The sequence below is a fragment of the Oryctolagus cuniculus genome, chromosome X, assembly GCF_051225735.1.
Source record: "Oryctolagus cuniculus isolate XC-2025 breed Fujian yellow rabbit chromosome X, ASM5122573v1, whole genome shotgun sequence".
Classification (NCBI taxonomy): domain Eukaryota; kingdom Metazoa; phylum Chordata; class Mammalia; order Lagomorpha; family Leporidae; genus Oryctolagus; species Oryctolagus cuniculus.
This window is the reverse complement of record NC_142888.1, coordinates 109,624,695-109,642,415: the sequence shown is the minus strand read 5'-3', so window position 1 is coordinate 109,642,415 and position 17,721 is coordinate 109,624,695. Positions and strand designations below refer to the sequence as shown.

Here is a 17,721-nt window from a genome sequence, read left to right as displayed (position 1 = left end):
TGGATTTATCAAAGAATATGCCATAAATTTGAAGTGCTGGAGACAATGATTCTGATTGTCAAACTAAGATTTAATACTTTGAGGAATCATATTACATTTAAAAACCAAATATGAGAATAAAATAAGCAAAATATTGTACCGCGAAGTTGTTTTCTACTAACTGTCACTTCCTTGGAAATGTTAGCTGTGGCAAAATGAAAGATTATAATTATATTTATTTTGAGCATTTCCCTTGAGATTTTATTTATTTGGTAAACAATTATATAGAGCTTCCTGTGTACTTACACTGTTCTAAAGCTTTAAAAAGTTCTAAGTTCAGTAATCTTTCTAACTACACTTTGAGTTATCTGCTATTATTGTTTCTGATTTACAGATATTAAGTGGGATTTTGAAAAATTCAAACTTATTAAGAAAGATAAGAAGTTACATGTTTATTTCCCATGAAAATTGAACAGACCCATATTTTTCTTCCAGTGAAAATGATTAGGGCAAATTGCCCATTTCCATTTTAGTGGGAAATCAAACTTGGTGGTAAGCCCTTGATCCTGACTTACCTTCAACCCCACGCTTCCCTCCCTCAGGAACACGTATCATCATTGGCTACCTGGAAGAATACATTATGTAATTACAAACTATGTCTCAGGAGTGAAGTGGAGGTGGGGTCCCTGGAGCACAATATGCCAGATCTGAGTGTTATTTATGGCTTCGTGTTCTCCTTCTCAAGCATTCCATTGTCTTTTTGGCTAATTTAAGTTGTGGAAAGGAGGAAGACCAATGGATCCAATTGCCAAGGCAGAAAGAGTGTAGATGGATATGAAGTGCCATGTTCATACCGTAACAGGTGAACACACCTCTGTAGAATGTTGCAACATTTCTTGTAATCCCAGCTGGGCCTCCCTCCCTCGAGCAGAGACAGCAATTATGTGTAGTGGTTTTCAGATGTAAACAAATGTTCATGGGGGACTGGCTTATAATCAGCCGAGTCATTTCATTTATGGCTTGCTTCAATTTGAAATGGAAATGGAGCCCATTCATTTATTGTTTCAGCAAGTGTTTTTAGAACTTATGTACATTTCTTTCCTTTTACAGATCTGACTGTGCAGTATATTTAAGGCTCAGCCAACTCTTCTTTTTTATTAAAGATTTTGTATTATTTATTTGAAAGAGTTACAGAGAGAGGTAGAGACAGAAAGAGAGGTCTTCCATCCACTGGCTCACTCCCGAAATGGCCACAATGGCTGGATCTGAGCCAATCTGAAGTCAGGAGCCAGGAGCTTCTTCTAGGTCTCCCATGTGAGTGCAGGGGCCCAAGCATCCTCAGCTGCTTTCCCAGGCACATTAGCAGGGCATTGGATCAGAAGTGGAGCAGCTGGGACTCAAACTGGTGCCCACATAGGATGCTGACACTGCAGGCAGGGACTTTAACTTGCTGCACCACAGTGCCGGCCCCTTGGCCAACTCTTTAGAAATAGAGTATGTCTTAAAAATAGTTATCTCATTTTGTACTCATCTACAGTATACCAGTGTGTGGTTGGTCATTTTCTATTACCATTATTTTTTATAACTCAGTATCTTCTTACTGGAAAGTAATAACAGAACACAGAAAATGCAATGTTTATGGGAACTTTGGTGGTGCCATATTGCTTCTTTGTCTTTTAGTCTCTGTCTTGATCTCTCTTTCTCTTTTTTTTTGTGCATTCTTTTTTTTTTAACTTTTATTTAATGAATATAAATTTCAAAGTACGGCTTATGGATTACAATGGCTTCTCCCCCATAACGTCCCTCCCACCCGCAACCCTCCCCTTTCCCACTCCCTCTCCCCTTCCATTCACATCAAGATTCATTTTAGATTCTCTTTATATACAGAAAATCAGTTTACCATACATTAAGTAAAGATTTCAACAGTTTGCTCCCACACAGAAACCTGCTAATACTAACTGATAGAATAAATAAAGGGGAGAGTGATCCAACATGGGAAGCGAGATACTCAGCAGACTCATAGAATGGCGGATGTCCTAAACAGCACTCTGGCCTCAGAATCAGCCCTAAAGGCATTCGGATCTGGCTGAAAAGCCCATGAGAGTATTTCAGGCATGGAAAGCCAAGACACTCTGGAAAAAAAAAAAAAAAACCACCTAAATGAAAGATCTCTGTGAGTGAGATCCCAGTGGAAAGAACAGGTCTTCAAAGAAGGAGGTACCTTTCTCTGAAGGGAGGAGAGAACCTCCACTTTGACTATGACCTTGTCTAAACAAGATAAGAGTCGGAGAACTCAAGGGGCTTCCATAGCCTTGGAAACTCATGACTGGTGCATAGGGAGATTACTGATGCCATAAACAGGAGTGTCAATTTGTAAAGTCAACAACAGGAGTCACTGTGCACTTACTCCTCATGTAGGATCTCTGTCCTTAATGTGCTGTACATTGAGGCTTAATGCTATAACGAGTACTCAAATCTCTTTCTCTTATTAACCACACTTCAGAAAAGGCTTTAAAATAACATTATCTGTAAGAATAATTTTTGAAGATCTCAGAAAAAAACTAACACTTTATATCAAATGATTTAAAAGCCCAAATATCACCTTTTTTAGTCACTAGTTAGTCTGAAACCAAAACGGTGAAAATGGATGGACAGATGTGAAAAATGTGGGTTATGTAAGATCAGAGAATTCTGGACCGCTGTGACCCATCACATGCTTATCCTGCTCAAAACTTTCTAAGACCACTCACTCCATTGAAGAGCTATGGTCAGGATTTCAACTGAAAACTCTGAGGAAATGCCAGGCACTTCAGAAGATGAAAAGAAGCAAGTGAACACCTTTAGAAGAGACATACAAATTAGTTTGGAAAACAAGGTTACATGGAGGGAAAAGTTCAACTCATTAGGCATGGAGTCTGTGACTATTAGGCCATGAATCAAAACAAAGAGTGGACAGGGCAAGTTTCCCAGGGAGCTGGGGACTTTAAGAAGTCTTAGAAAAGAGGTAAGAGGAGGACATAGAAAATGTGCTATTATTGAAGGATTTGGGTATGTCCTCTTTCTCATACTACTGGCCTAATCCTGGGCAAGATTATTTTACAAATATTTGCATAACACTCCAAATGTGGCAAACACTATTCTAAGTGTTTTGTTAATATTAACTCATATAAGTCTTATAATAATTTTGTGAATCTGGCTATTATTATATTCATTTTTACTGAAGAGGAAACTGAGGAAGAGAGAGGTTAAGTAACCTGCCTAAGATCTTACAGCTAATAAATGACTAAGGTAGGGGTCAAACCCAGGCAGTCTGGGTCCAAGTCCATGCACTTAACTTCTATACTATGCCATAAACTGCTCAGCTTTTCTGATTGTATGTCTTTCATTCGTAAAAATAATAGAGGCAATAATTCCTTTGGGTCCTATTGTGAAGAAAGTATGTGATAGGTTCAGTGAAAGGATCTGGCACAAAAAAGATTTTCAGTAAATAGCTGTATCTTCCAAAAATTCCCCCTGTCTTAGAACCTCAGCTTTATTTTGGTTCTTAGAATCAATTTTGCCTTGTTATTTTCTTGAAGAAATGCTCCTGCTCTGCTTAGAATTTCTATCCTTGCTTCTCCATTGCCCATTTCTATATTCCAGCTCTTTGGTACTTTCTTTGTTCCTGTTATGTAACCTCACCCTATGCAACAGGTCAGCTCCTACTAGTTGATTATTGCACCAGACCTAGCTGTGTACAAAATAGAGTATTCCTGAAACAATAGGAGACATGTTGCTATGGTGTCTGCTCTAGGCACTTATAATTCAGCAGGTACTTCATAAATACTCATTGATTGCATGGTTCACCCTTTGCTGGGTGATGTATGGAACACAAAAAAATAAGAAAAAAAGAAAAATAGGGGCCAGTGCTGTGGCCTAGCAGGTAAAGCCACCACCTGCAGTGCCAGCATCCCATATGGGTGCTGGTTTGAGTCCTGGCTGCTCCTCTTCTGATCCAGCTCCTTGCTAAATGGCCTGGGAAAACAGTGGAAGATGTCCCAAGTGCTTGGGCCCCTGCACTCATGTGAAGACCTGGAAGAAGCTCCTGGCTCCTGGCTTTAGATTGGCCCAGATCTGGTCATTTTGGCCATTTGGGGAGTGAACCAATGGGTGGAAGACCTTTCTCTCTGTCTCTCCCTCTCTCTCTCTCTGCCTTTCAAATAAATAAATACTTAAAAAAAAAAAGAAGTGGGTTATTTGTACCTGGATAAAAAGGCAGCACTCTTGATCTATCTGGCAGTATTCTGAGCACTTCATACACGTTATCTCATTTAACTCTCACCATAAACACCGTGGAGTGGATACTATCATTATCTCACTATTCAAATGAAGAGCAGAGGCACAGAGATGGTGACTTCTTCAAGGTCACAGTGCTACGAAATGAACCCAAGCAGTGTGGTTTTTTAGTATCTCTGTCCTTATACATTATGCGGTATTAATCAGTATCTCAGGGTCAAGTCCCCTCGTGCTGCATAACCTCAGAAGGTAGACCAGAAACAGTCCATGGCTCACAGAGACTCATATCGTTCTCAGCATACTTCAGTCATGCCCGATGTTTAGCAGGGCAGAGGTAGGCCACTGACCTGACGCTCTGGCAATGCTCAGAAGAACCTAAGTGCCTCTGAAGCTGGTATCACCCTCTTCCCTTCCGTGCTGTACATGGTTGACAAGGAACTGTCTTTAGAGCCCTTCCTCTTCCCTTTGACCCTACACCAGTAAGGGAAGGAAGGCCCAGATCTGGTGGATAATGTGAAGGTTTGATAAAAACAGCTGAGGTGTTATTGGTTCTATTTTTTTTTTAATGAAAAGAAGATTCTTTAAGGGAACCTTCCAACCATGACTATAGCCAAACCGGTCTCTTCTGAAGCTGAAGGACACAGTGTGCCTCCAAATCTGCAATCCTCTGCAGCTTCTCCCAGCGATAAAGTGCTTACTATGTGCTGGGAACTGTCAAATGCTTCCAAAGTCTTGTCATGTTTAACCCTAAAATATATGAGTAAAAGGAAGGTTGCTAGCATTGTTTTCATTTTACCTCTGAGGAAATCAAGAGAGAGAACTTGCCCAAGGTCATGACACTCCCAGTGCATAGCATTTAGATTCTTGCCTCTTGTCTGCATTCATGCACTACCATTCAGTTTCATCTCAGGTTCCCTGATTAAAGGCACTCACTCAGACTGCTATTGCATTGACAATATCGTGAATGCAAAATACAATGAGATCGTAATTATTATATCAACATGTTGCATGAGAATTAGAGTATGTTTCAGCATGGTGAAAAGATAGATATTGGAACTCAAAAATTAGAATAGCAAGGGTTCCTTGTACATGCAAATGTAAATCTCTCCTATTGTTCATTTGGTGATGATAAACTTAATGGAATTACTATATGGAGTATTTTCCACTTGACATAGTTTAGGGCATTGAAGAAGCTTTTGGTTTAGCCTTGCCCATGCATAAATAATTAAAAGACAATTCAATTTGGACATCCTTTATAAAAGAATTTAAAAGTAATGAATTCAGCTCATTCACTTTTAACATGAACAAAAGCAATGTTTTATTCAACAGATAAAACAAATAAAATACATTCCACTCCCATATTTTAAACATTCCAAGAACAGAGGCACAAAAAAGAGCTAATATGGATTAAAGAGAAAAAGGTGGAGTTAAAAGGGGGAATAGAAAAGAAAAATATAGTAGGGATAGGGAGGAAATGAAAGAAGAGACAAAGGGTTAAAAAAATGTTCATGGAAACTGAAAGAATAAATGTTGACATATACAAAGAAAGATAAATAGAAATGCCAAAAGGTGAGAGAAATAGACATAGTTCATTTCAAATAGAGACCTTCTCTTATTGAATTACATTAATTTATGTTCCTTAATGGATAGATTGCCAAAATAATAAGATAAATAAAATAATATTACCATGTTAACTTGTTTAACAATCTAAGTATAAACCTTTGGACTCTCATGATTATTATTCTTATGAATATGTATTGATGCAAAATGAAAAATATAATTTTTGCATTGTAACATTTTATTAATATTATTTTCTACATACTTCTCTTTTTTTATAATGTTCAAATCCTTCCATTCCATTAAAATATAATAAATATCTTAAACCTTTCCCTTTTGTTAGATATTTAGGTTGTTTTAGATTTTTTTTTAGTATTCAAGCTAAGTTTACTTTTTTTATTCTTTTGAATTATTGCCTTAGGGTAATGTTCAAGATTGGAGTTCCTGGTTCCAAGACTATGAACATTTTTGTGATTCTTCCTTTAAAAATATTTTATGTATTTGAAAGGCAAAAAGAGAGAAACTCAATCCGGGTCTCTCAAGTGAGTGATAGGGACTGAAGTATTTGACCCACCACCTGCTGCCCCCCAGGGTGCACATTAGCAGGAAGCTAGAATCTGAAGAAGAGCCAGGATTGGAACCCAGGCACTCTAACATGGGATGCAGGTATCCCAAGCAGTGCCTTAATCTCTGTACCAAATGTCTACCTCATTTTTGGTTATTGACTTGGTTTGCAATGCCACTAGCAACTTTAACTTCTTCTAGAGCCCACATAGTATTGAATTTTGCAAATTGTTATTTTTGGCAGCTTAATTAGTATCAAATGAAACCTCGTACTTTGAACCATAAAATTACTTATTTATTTGAAAGCCAGAGAGAGAGAATCTTCTTTCCTCTGGTTCACTCTCCAAATGCCTGTAGTACCCAGAGTTGGGCCAGGCTGCAGCCAGGAGCCTGGAACTCCATCCTGGTTTGTCATGTGGGTGGCAATGGCCCAAGTACTATCACTGTTGCCTCCCAAGCTGTACATTAGCAGGAAGCTGGCTTGGAAGCAGAGCCAGGAATCGAATTGAAGTGTTCCCATATGAGATGTAGGCATCCCAAGCCTGGAAATGACATTGTTTTTCCAATACGAGGGTACTTCAAAAGGTTCATGGAAAAATGGATTTAAAAGGTTGGCTTGTCTGGGTACAAAAAATTGAAATTCATGCATACATACAAGGCATATTCACAAAGTCTTTGAAAAATACATATTATGAAAAAACTATACCTGGATTTCATTTGCACCAAAATAAACTTATCTTTGAATTCAATTTTTTTCCTCATTTTCTTGTGTACTTATTGTCTAGTAGTTAAAAGCATGGGCCTTGTCATCACAGAAAACTGATTTTAAATCATTGTTCTGCTACTTGACAGCTTTGCTCTTTTGCTGTTTTGGACAAGCCTCACTCTTCCTGTTTTTCACATGGGAACATAACACTACTAACCTTATGGGGATTGTTGTGAATAGTCAAAGAGCTAACGTGTCAAAGTGCTGAGTACAGTGCCTTGGTGTGGAGCAGTCCCACATTACATGATTACTCTAGTAATTAGCAAATTCTGACATGAGAGTGGACCTTGGGTTTTCTTTCTATGTTATCCTCAACTTTTGTATTATTCTTACACTTTTATTTCATTTTTCTCTCTATCGTTCATACTACATTTCCCTTTGAGGATAAATTTAAGAAATATATCATATTTTTCAATAATCAAAGATAATTTGTATAATATACTCTTCAAAGTCTTGGGAGGGGGGAATCATTTCATAAACCCAATTGGCCCTTGGTGTGTTTTGGAGCACCTAGTTCTTTGATATTTGTCCTGTTTTCTCCTGTGTGTACTGGAATACATATAGATCATTTGGACAATTTTGTCCAACTGAAAAAAAGAATTTGAATTTAAGAAGTGTTCTTTTCAACCTGAGAGTTGTTGGTCAATTTGTTAGCTATGTTTGCAATTGCTTTCGTGTTCCACTACAGTCAATTACTTACCAATGGGGGCATGTTCTGTGAAACTTATCATCAGGTGATTTTGTCTTGTGCGAACATCAGAGTGTACAGACACAAACTAAGACAGCTACAATGTCACTAGGCCATCTAATCTTAAGAATCCACTATCATATGCAGATTGCTATTGCCCAAAATATCCGTATATGGGGCGTGACTGTAGTTATTGGATTCCTTGTCTTTTTCTCTGTCAGAAATAACAGTCTGCAGCATTTTCCAAAGGGCTCACCTTGGAAGCCGACATTTATTTGATTGCCTAAATCTTTTTAACAACCAGATTCTGTGTGCCCCCCTATCCCCACCCCCGTTTCTTTAGGCCGAACCTTTGTGTGAACCCAACTCCAAATTCCCAACCCTGAATAGAAGGGCTTTTCAGGAATGAATGAATAATCAGCGTCTGTAGCTCTTGAGCCACCCTTCAATGGCCAGGGGCTTCTGTATGGAATGACCACAAGAGCGGCTGTGGGGCTGCAGCCTGGGAGCCCTGGCTAGAACACAGCAATAGTCAATAGCACTATTGTTGATAGCACCAGGCTAATTCCACAGGTTCAAAACAGGACAGAAATTCTTCACCTTTTGTCCATGGCATGGTCCTCCCCATATGTCCAACAATTCACACTATCTTTTTTTTTAATTATGTGACATAGCAGAGGGGTAAAAGGCTAACTCTGATAGACTATATTGAGGATTCAAAACCTCGAAACTATGGCGCACCTGACTTAAGAGAAAGTTTAACTTTTTGCCTATCTGTCATCTTTTAAAACACAGTAACAAATTTTTAGCGGTGGATGACAATCATCCTTTTGTTATTAAACCATTACATACCTTTCAGAATTCTTTCCTGCATCAAAGATAGTTGCATTTATTGGAAGAACATGCTACTTGAGAGGCTGCTACATCCTTCTCCAGAGTGTTAGCCTTCTATTTTTATGTGTAAGCACCCATTTCAATCATGAAGATGTGGTTAGGCCAGGGGCAGTGTGTTCTCCAGGTGTGTTTAAATATTTGCTTACCTGCCTCCATTTGACTGGTTGATGAAGAGGGAAAGGACTAAAATTCTAAATTCAGATGTTGAATAAAAAAAAAAATACACTGACCTTTGAAGATCCATCAGCCTAGTGGTTCTGTAATGATCCCCAAATGCAATGGGAGAACAGGTGTAGGTATTCTGAGACTAAAATGTACATACATTATTGTAAGAACCTATCCAGTGCATCAGTCAGTCCACGACCCTATTTTTCTTGGGTCATGCCCCCAATCATGCCTAAAGGGAAGAACAGAAGAGAAAATGTTGGCTAGTTCTAACCACTCTAGTAAAGTGGAAAGTAATTCCAAGGTGAGTCTACCCCAGAGAGCAAATGGACCTTTTTAAAATGCTGAGAGGCGGGAACAGTAATTTCCTACCGCCTTTGAAAACACTCCCTGGTGGCTTGGTGGCATGGAAATTTGCGTAGCTTCATTTGTGGAGGTCACGGCACCCTGGATGAAAGGCAGACAGTTTACCAGGCTAACATTTGTTTATAAGGTTGCTCTCCCTTCCAGTATAGGAAATAGAGAGTAACAAAGTTTCATTTGCAGTTTTCACTGACCAGAAATTTCAAGCAAGACACAAGGCTTGAAGCGAAGAACCAGCAAATTTTATATATATCCGTCCTACACATACGATACAACAGTTATTTCTGCACCACGATCACAATGCAATCGAGCCACTCTGCGTGGTGTGAGGGAAATGCAGAATGTCCCACAGGAGCTGTGGCTTGCAATGGTGGACAGAGGTAAGAGAACTGGTGTTGACCCAAGTTGTGTTCAGTATAAAGACTCCTTTGTTGACTCACTGCGATAACAGTTCCTCATTTGTTAGATCACTGAGTATAAAGTTCTATAATCCAGCCCTGCCCTTCTCCCCAGCCTACTGCAGTAGCCAACACCTCCTACTGTTAGCTGTGGCAGTTCCTGGTCTGCCAGAGGCACTTCCTATATGTCAGACAAATTTGACTTTTATAGTAGTGCAGCTAATTTGGCAAGTCGAAGGCAGGCGGGGCAAAGTGGTCAGGAATTAGAATGCCCCCCCCCCAAATGACTAGAAACTCTATGCTATTTGCCTTATGCTAGAATTTTGCCTGTAATTGCTGAGTGTCAGATAGTGTCCCTGCACAGTGTCCTGATGACTTTTCACAATAGTTGTCAAAGACCCTTGGAGATTTTCTGAATTATTTGAAGGGCAGTTTGCACCCAGTCTTCTCCTCCCAACCTTTAGGATCCTGCTCCTATTATCTTGCATTTAACAAACACAGATTGATTTCTCGCCTGAAATTAGCTGGAGAATTCTATTTGGATCAGTCCGGCGGAATTAAAAAGTATAATTAGCCTGAGACTTCACTCCATTCCTCAACCTAAGGGCTCCTGAAATATCTCCTGCAATGTTTTTGCACTTTCTGCAGAGCATGTGGAACTCTGTCCTAGGGCAAAGAAGCAGTTGATTGCAGGAAAGCAGCCATGAATTGCTATGAGCTTGTCACTGACAATCTTGCATATGCGTGCATTATCAACGGCAATTGTCCTCATAAAATTAAATAAAAAGCACGCGTGTATTATTGTGGGGCTCCAATTAAGGGACAGCTGGTGCTCCTATTACACTTGCATTAAGTGGAAACTTGTAATTTAGCTGTCCAGATGCACACTTTTTAATCAAAATATAAAACTGCGGTTTCTTTATCTATTTTCCATTCAAAACTATCTGCAGCTTTACCTCGGGCTCCTCCTACCCAGTACACTCCATGGAACAGAGGGAACTATTTGCACTGATCAACATTTCTCTTTCTGAAGTTCTTAGAAGGAAATAAAGGACGGGGGCATTGACAGAAGCGAGAGGACAGCAGGAAGGCGGCCGGTGAGTATTTATTCATTCAGCCTGCGGCGAGCCGCTGTATTTATTGACTAAGGTCGCTTTTGGAATTACCTATTTCGCCTCACCGGTCTCTGAACGCTACTGCATTTCTCATTGGCACTTCAGTTCCTGAAGCTCCAGAAACTTTGCTGCCGCCCCCTCCCCCTTCGGGGATGTGTGCATGTTCCGTTTGTTTTCGCTTTTGCAAAACCTGAGCATTATGATCTGCCTCCCACCACCACCACCCCCATCCCGCTCCTTAATGAGACTACAAAGGGCATGGGCGGCGGGGGGCTGGGCCGCGGGGTTTGGGGGAGAAGCGCCACACCCCCCTGAGAATAAAGCCCGCGCACTGCGCTCTCGGAGAATCACGCACGAATGCACGAATCACACAAAGAATATATTTCGCGACGAAACAGCGCCCTACAGGAAGAAAGTGCCCGCACGGGGAGCGCGATCAGGAGCGCGACTTTTTGGCGCTCTTTGGGAGCAGCGAGAAGGGAGGCTGAGGACAGAGAGTCCCGGGGTGGGCACGGGAGCTGGGGCAGCAAGCGTCCGAATTCCCGCGCGTTCCGCAGCGGCAAGCCGGGACTGGGAGCCGCGCGCCGAGCCAGGTGAGAGTGGTGGCAGCGGCTCTGCTGGGTGCGCCGCGCTACCTGGCCGTGCAGGGCGGGGTCGGGCGGCCAAGGGCGGCCGCGCGCCGCTTCCCAGCCCGGAGCGGCGGCTGCCAGCGCGAGGCTCCAGAGCCTGGCAGAGTTTCGCGGGAGTTGCCGTTTTGGCGCCCAAAGCCCCCTCGCCAGCGCCGAACGCTGGGCGCGCCCCGTGTGTCGGTCGCGGGTCACGGAGAGCCGCAGCCCCGGTGCCCGGGCCCACTCGGGCAGGGGTCAGGGGGCTCTCCGAGAGAACATCTGGTAGAGGGCACGGGCCAGGGCGCAGGGCACGCCTTTGGCCAGGGCCGGGCGGAGTTTGGGCCGGGGTTGCCATGGCAGCCGCTAGCCCGGGCAGGAGCCCCACGCCCGCCCGGCCGCAGCGAGGGAGCTGGGGCGCTATGAGGTGTGCTCCAAATGGACTGAACCAAGAGGATGGGAGACGGGGGGAGGGCCGGTCCGGGGTCCCCGTCGCCTCCCCTAGCCCGCCGCGCTGTCCCGAGATAGGACTCCAGTGGAGTCGAGAAAAGAAAATATTCTTTCCTGCCGGCTTGAAAGGAGGCTTGCAAAAGCCCCGGGGACGCGTGGGAAGAGGGGAGCGGAGGGATTGTCGCCTCCGTCCCGGAGTCCGCGTGTACATGTCTCTGGACTTGACATTTTATACCCCACAGCGGCCGACTTGGAGCCGGGTTGCCCGTCCCAGCCCTGAAGTTATGTAGGTGGGGCGGGCTTTAATTTGCTTATATCTAATGATTTCAGGAACCTCGCTTTAAAATGGCGGCATTCAGTATGCACCACTGCTAAAGGCTCTCCCGGCACCGGGGCCACCTCGCGCAGCGCTGCTTTTGCTTCTGCCGCTAACAGATGGCATTTGCCACTGTCGCTGCTTCTGCCCCTACCGCTGCCACTGAGAGCAAGGGCCCCTTAGCGTCTGGGTTTGCACTAGCTGCATAAGGTAAGGCTGGAGCTGGGTTGGGATTTGGGACAGTGGCTGCCTTTCTAGGGAAATACAATGTCTTTGAAACTTTCTTAGGTTTTTGGTTTTGTTTGGTTTGGTTTGGTTTTTTGTTTTTTACAAAATGACAGCTCGAAGAGAAATGAATCCCGAAACTTTGCTGGGATTTTAGAGCTTTGATTTTCTTTTTTCGTCTTTCTCCTCCTCCTCTTCCTCTTCTTTTTCTCCTTCACTTTCTTCTCTTCTTCCTTCCCTCTTTCCTTAACTTCCTCCTTCTTTTATCCCTTCCTCCACCCCCCTACTTTTTTGTAATTGAAAAGAACCTCTTGCATGGCATATCACCCACAAATGCCTGTAACAGTTTATTTCCCCATTTTCATGCGCTACCATGAGTAATGCCACGGCTTCCTTGCAGAACCCTGTGTCTTCCCACTCTGAAGCAATACTAGCAGCTAGCATTTAGTACTATTGGTACCAAGCACGTGAGAGTACATTTTTAAGACACTTAAAAACATGACTTGACTTTTAAAATATTCGAACAATAAATTTTTATGGTAAGAAAAAGAAATTAAGCCAGAGATCTCATGGAAATTGACATTTAGGTTACTAATTTGTGTGGTTTTATAATTACTGTAGTTTGACCTACTGTGTATTGCTCTGAGCACTGTCTCCTGATGGGTACCAATAGATACAATGGATGAATTTATTGGGGCTGTGAAGTTATGTGTTTTAGAGGACTGCTTTTCTCTTAGTTCTTCTTGAGTTGATGTTTGTAAATTGGGCTAGGATCTCCAAAATCTCTCCGTACACTTGTATAGGGTTCATGGGAAAGCATCAATTAGAACAAAGCTATTGCAAGATTGAATTCTAAAGAGCTCAGTAATTTTTTACTATGCTGGCTGCATGGTCTAATCAATAAGTATTTGGGTGATTATCGATACAGTGGTTGGAAAATTGACTGTTGATATAGGTGTATAAATGGCTGGTATCCATGCTTAATACAAATCATCCAAGTTTGGGTTTTATTTCCTCTGTGATAGAAAGCATATTAACGCTGAGGTTTACCAGAGACCTCAGATTTGTCTTGAATGTTTTCACATCATTTCTTTTGCCAATGCAAATCTAGTCCTTGTTGTTTCAACTCCTTTAAAAGTAATTTCTTTGCATGACTTTCAGAGGATGCTTTCATATTTAGCCAAACTTCTCTGAGCACAGACTAAATGAGTCCAGCTGATGTTATCCTATCTTTTCCCACTGGTTACTTCTTCCAAAACACTAGAAGCTTCTTGGTTGACAGATACTCAGCTACTGAATCCAGCAAGTGACTGGGAAGGGGAGAGAGAGATTGGTATGTGTTTTAGGAGTTCTCTCCTGGCTCTTTTGAAGTTGCTATTTGTAAATCGTGCTCAGATCTCCACAGGCTCTCTGGAGGCATGTATAGAGCTCATGGAAAAGCATCAATTAAAACAAAGCTATTGCAAGATTTAATTTTTTAAAGCACAGGGCAGTTTCCCTGCCCAGGTGCTATAGTCTACCTAGAAACAAAGAACTGAACTGCTCACAGTGGAATTTATAGGTGTAGTACATTTCACATCAGTTTTCCAGACTGTTGTTGAGAGAGTCTTTTGAGGCAATTCACTGTTTCACATCTGAGGAGTTCCTACAGGTAGAGCAGTAGGTACTTGCTTTTTTTGCAGTGGGCAGATGACAAAAAACAACTTCTCCCTTTTTAGGGATTACCTGCTTAGATCACACGGTTCGGTAAGCTTTGCTTCAGGACGTGCTGTCTTGCTACTTCAAGACTTTGGACCAGAGGCATCCTTTTGTTTTTCCAAGAGAAAATACTAATATTAGGGCCAAAATAGACAAGCTAAACTGGTGTCAGAGACATTAGGAGGAACTTTGACCACTGGACGTTCTGCCGCCTCCTATAGTGATGAGATCCGAAGCTGTTGCTGGAAAACCTATGTGAAGGAGCTTGTTTAGGAAAAAAAAATATTCTGGGAAAGAATTGATATCATGCTAATTAAAGGTGGTGACTGCATTCTGTGCTCTTCTTTGCTGATTTTAGTACTCACAATGACTCCTGGGACTTCTGCAAACTATCTTTCTCCCTCAAGTGTCCACTGCACACGTTTTACAACATCTGTTTTGTAAGGAAGCTAAAGCCTATGATTATGAGCTGGTAACTAAAGTAGCTTTGGTATTCCCTTGCACGCACTCCACCTAAATAATACTTTGCACAAAGTAGGTGCTTAGTAAATGCTGAACTAAAAAGGAAATTGGATAATTTTTAGACTCACAAAGGAACAAATTTTGTTTATAGCTTTTAATTTACACCAAAGATATTTGTGTGAATTTGCAAGAACCCAAACATTTAAAGTCGATTAGAATGCACATGTTCCTAATTGCCTGCATTCTATTTGCCTCAAGTGGGTTCTCTCTGTAATTCTAGACACTCAGATAAGTCATCCTTTTGAGCAGTAGGTGTATTACTGGCTGTCCAGCTACACAATATGAAAAAGTAATCACAGCAGCTTGGGAATAAAACAGATTTTGTCTTTGGAGTGACTGTGCAGTATTGCGCATGCTCGAAAAGTGACAGTCTCGTGGCTGATGTGCACATGTTGACAATATAGTTTGAAGTACAATTTTTTTTTGTTCTTCACCCAGCTGTCTTTTTTTGTGAGGGGGGAAGGGAAGGAAGGAATGGAGTGAGAAGACTCAAAGTGATGATTTTCATTCATAAAATTTTATACTTATCCTGCTTATAGCACAATAAATTCAGGAAGGGAGCAGAATTCTCTGTTTCAAATAAATAATGCTGTCTGATAGAATTACAAACAGGGAATGGGGCATACATAGTAGACAGGAATAAGTTACAGTACATGTTTGACAAGTCATTCAATCCTGTAATTAAAGTTAGATAATGGTCGCTGCCATGTTAAAGCTATCAAGTGTCTGAAAGAGCATGCAGGCTGCACTCACCTTCACTTTATCCAGATTCCTCTGCGCTGCTGAGTTCTCTTACGCCACTTTCTCCTAGGTTAAACAGATGCATTTCCCCCCTTATAAATGTATACAATGTCAAGAAAACAGAAATCAGGAGTTTCATTTCTTTGTGGGCTTTTGTCCCTCTTCCTGGGTGTGATATGGCTCTCCCTTAATGAATGGGAGGAAATGTGAGCCTCAGATAAGGTGAAGTGGATATTTACCCTCTAACAGAATAAACTGTGTCTGAGAGCGAGTAGTTTAATTGTCAACTAACTAGCCAACCAGCAAACATAAATTATGACCAAAAAGAAAGCAATTAGATCTCCATTAATGTGGGCTTTTAGATCTTCCGGAAAACAGATGGCTTCGTGGAATCCTACTCTTCCTGCCTAGTTATATGTTGTGTCAAGATAGCCAAATGACAATGCTGGGAAGGCAGCTTTGTGAATCAGGATAAATAAGGTATCAATTACCTTATCAGGTGTTAATGACATCCACATGACCTAAAAGGGATCTGAAAAAATTATAAATCTATCATTTAGTTCTACTTGGTATTAAATTGAGTGACAGTGTTTTTAAAAGATTGGTGGGGAAAATAATACATTCTGGAAAGTGGAACCTTATCATTTTTATTTAAGAAATAAAGGTACTCCCAAATTGTCTGGGCACACAAACACAAAAGCACACACGTGCACAAATCAGTGGTCAGTTTAGAACAATTTATACAGCCAAGCATTGATACCTTAATGGAAGACTGTGGAAAAACACCTGTTTTTTTTTCCTATACCATTCTTCTGATACTAAGAATGAAGGAAAAAATGTTCGCAGTAAAGTATAATAAATATTTGACATAAGTGATGTCTCTCTGAGGCTCAGGAAAAGAGCCGGAGCACTGAACGTTCAACTCCAGGCAGTTACATATCAGAAAAAGACGATGCATTGCTCAGTCTTCAGGCGGAAGCAAGAGTGAAAGGAGACCTGATTTAAATGTGTGTGTGTGTGTGTGTGTGTGTGTGTTTTATGTACTATGTGGAATGTATATGTTCTCTTTTTGTATGTGCTTGTCAAGAAGCCCCAGTGTAGTAATTTCAGAACTATTTGTAACAGCCATGAAAACAATATGTTAAGGGGGAAAGGAGCCCAGTTAGAAATTTAGGGCTCAATTAGTCATGCTTGTTAAAATATTATGTCCACTCTCAAGTCCTTCATGCATCAACATTCAGTTGGCTGATAAGTAGGAGGAGTGATTTGTTTCTGATTTTAGGCAGGCATTTGCTTTATGTCCATGCAGTGAATGGACTTGAAAGGCCCAGAAAGAAAGGCCCTCCAATTGAGCAAAGCCAGTCTGGACAGAAATGCATTGGGTTGGCACTAGAAACTTTGGAGAGGCCGTTTGATGTCCTAAGACTGTGGGACCATCCTAGAAAATGATAGTTTGCTGGATCTTGTTTTCCATTTTTGTGCCACTGAGATGGGATTAAAATTGGCCCCATCCGATTCTTTGAATCCTGAGCTTCTTGGCATTGCCTGCAACTGAGGCCTCGAGTTGGGGAAGATGATTCAGGCCCATTCAACTTTCCTTGAATGTACCATTAAACTCTTATCAGGTAGATTATTGGGTCTTTTATCTCATATTTCCAATGCCTGGTACATGGCAGTTTCTCCTTAAGTTTGTTAAATGAGAGAAAAGATTAGTCTTTCTGGCTAGTTTTTGGCGTTTTATGAACCCACTTCTTGTAATTTCAAGTAGCATCATTTCTGTTTTTTTATTGACAAAAGACAACAGCAAGGAAAATAAAAGAAAAAGAAAAAAAAGAAAACCTGAACACTAGACTGAGTGTCCCGCTAGAAGTCGCAGTAACAAGTGTCACAAGTCCAGGCAGGAGCAAGCAACAGCAGCTCTTTGGGCTGACACCTTGAGGATTAGCCTGAAAAGCCAACGAGTATTTTTCTGCCACCTGGCATTGCATTTAGTAGACCTCCTGCAGCACAGACCAGGGCTATCAGTCTTCAGCAGAGGAGCAGTTCTTTCTGTTTCACCCGATGATACAGGCACAAAATAAGAAATCCTGCGACTCGGATGCCTCCTGTCATGTGCAGTTCAGAAAGCAATGAAGTCACAGATGAAACCCAAAAAAGGACACCGGGAGCTGTCTCATTTTCAGTCAGACACTGATTGCCCATTTAGAGGTTGGATTTGCATAGGTTTTTATTTCCCAAGATACAGGTATGAATAGCTCCTCTTTTGACTGCATCCAGAAAGCAAAGTCCACACAGCAGAAGAGACAAGAGCTGCCGTTTCACATCCACCACAATCCCCTTTTGTGCACAGAGTTGCATCTGTCTTTAGGTAGAGCGCTTACAGTTCTCCTTACCTACCAG

The 17,721-nt window shown here is 41.5% G+C and overlaps 1 protein-coding gene and 1 pseudogene across 12 annotated transcripts in view; one reads left to right on the top strand and one right to left on the bottom strand.

Annotated features, from left to right (window-relative positions):
• LOC100344611 (RING finger protein 214-like) overlaps positions 1–7,853 on the bottom strand; it is an 80,225-nt pseudogene extending 72,372 nt beyond the window's left edge.
• Positions 7,854–10,612: 2,759 nt separating this feature from the next.
• MBNL3 (muscleblind like splicing regulator 3) overlaps positions 10,613–17,721 on the top strand; it is a 125,215-nt gene continuing 118,106 nt past the window's right edge. For 5 of the 12 annotated variants that reach the window (XM_051827796.3, XM_051827795.3, XM_051827794.3 and 2 more), the window contains exon 1: positions 12,037–12,345. The gene's annotated coding sequence lies outside the window, so the exon portion shown is untranslated. Of the gene's footprint in view, positions 10,747–11,170; positions 11,358–12,036; positions 12,346–17,721 lie in introns of those variants that run through there. The other 7 variants (XM_070067369.1, XM_008273221.5, XM_089324356.1 and 4 more) reach the window with 5 other exon arrangements.